The sequence below is a fragment of the Aptenodytes forsteri genome, unplaced genomic scaffold, assembly GCF_000699145.1.
Source record: "Aptenodytes forsteri isolate BGI_AS27 unplaced genomic scaffold, ASM69914v1 Scaffold63, whole genome shotgun sequence".
NCBI lineage: Eukaryota > Metazoa > Chordata > Aves > Sphenisciformes > Spheniscidae > Aptenodytes > Aptenodytes forsteri.
Window position 1 is genome coordinate 3297619 of NW_008794709.1, and position 2022 is coordinate 3299640.

Consider the following 2022-nt stretch of genomic DNA (forward strand, 5'->3'; position numbering starts at 1 on the left):
AGGCCGAGGCGTGCGGCGCCGCACGTCCCGCCCCGGGCTTGCGGCGGGGCCGGCCCTCGCTCCGCTCCGCCCCGGCCTCGCCTTTCGCCGTTAACAGCTCGCAGAGCTCCCGGCCGGCAGCGGGTGCGTGAAGAGGGGCCGCAGCTGGTGGTTGGGGCGGGAGGGAATGGAACGGACCCCGAGGTCAGCTGCTGTGGCACCGCCGCTCCCTCTCGACGTTGCGCTTTCCCTGCTTCGATGCCCCACGTAGCGCCAGAACGAACACGTTTTAGGTTAAATTACGCCCAAGTAGGTCTGAAAAGCTGGACGCTTTTCCAGCGTCATCAGTCTGAGGTTCACCCTCAGACAGTCACAGTTTACACGTTCGCCGACGGAACTCCTGTACGCTGCTGTGCCAACAGCACTTGGACATTCATAGGGTTAAAAAAAAACATCCTGAGAGCCTAGTTTCCGCAGTTCTTTTATGAGGAAAGCTGTTTTTAGCTTGTTTTTCTGCAGAAACAAGACAGCAACTGCTTTCATCTGCCTCTTCCTCTCCACCCTTCCCCAACAACTTCAAATCTCTCTTGTCCTTTTCAGTCAAGCTGAGGTTTCACTCATTTTTTCCCTTTGAATTCTGTAAATTACCAGCTAAACAGATGAAGAGGTCCCTAAAACGCGTGCCCAAACACGGAAAAGGCTGAAAGGCAAGTCCCCCCCATACTGCAGAAGTGCTCTTTTAAGTCCACCACCTGCTAACCAGCCCAGGCAGCAGCTTCTCCCTTGGAGCCGGTCCCTAGGTACAGGGCACGGGGAGTTACAGGAGGGAAGCAAGGGGGTCAGGGGGCAGGCAACGTCAAGGCAGGTGGGGAGAATACCCAGAGGTTGCTCCCAGGGGCTTGCAGCCTACATTTCTTTCATCACACTGCTTCACGGCACTTCCTATTACTCACTTCGTAACGGCACAAAATGTTCTGTCTCCAGTTGCAAACACGAAGGAGTTTAATCAGCAGTACTGATTAAACACTGTGCTTCTGCTTGCTGGACTGTACCAGCTGTTGTCTGACCACTCTGGCTGAATCTCCATAAAGGCCTGCATGCTTGAAAAAACAACACAGAATAAATTCAGAAAACAAGACAAAGGCCGGCGTGATCTCCTTTAACACTCCAACTATCCTGATGGTCAAAATCAGGTAATTCTGCCTGGACTGGGGAAACCACCCAGATGACGGGTTTGTTCCGGCAGGTCAGACGAATGAGGGATGGGCTCTGCGCTACATTATTCAGTATTATGATTGGGGTTGGTTTGTTTTTTTAAATCGAGGTCTTAGTATGGATTGTACATCCTGCTTATTAGGCAGTGTATTTTTTAGATGCTGGTTAAGATAATATTAAAAAAAAAAAAAGGCGATTTGCAGTTGGACTATAGCCATGGTTTTCTTCCACCGATTACGAAGTTCAGGAGAGCAAACTACTGGTCTAACATTACTAACAGGAAAAGTGCTTCCGTTTATGTACCAGAGTGTTGAGGAGCACATCAACTAAAATGCTTGCATTTTCACATTACCTCATTGCACTCGTTAGATACGCTCCTTCTAACTTTAAATTAACCCAGGGCAGGGCATGTTAACATGCAAGGTTTGCAAAAGTACAGGTCTTTCACTAATCACAGAAGTCATGATAGCACAGGTTATGCAAAATGGGTAGAGCATGAAACTAGGTTGGCTTGTTTTGGTTTCTTTGGCATGTATAGATTGTATACCCCAAGAAGCACAATTATCCCCGTGTTTCTGAAGCAACCAATCACGCATTCTGTATTATCAAAGGTCTGAAACAACAAACAGCCTAGTTTGGCTGATGCTAACCTGGTATAAATACTGCATCTTTGCCATAAGATGGCCACATCAACTTTCAAAGTTGTTTGTAGCGGCCTTGAAGAAATATATTTATGCAAGTGTGTGTGCACATGCGAGAGTGTATTTTTTAAAAAGCTTTATAAAAAGATTAACGTGGCATCTAAAATTAACTTGAAGACCGTGGTGT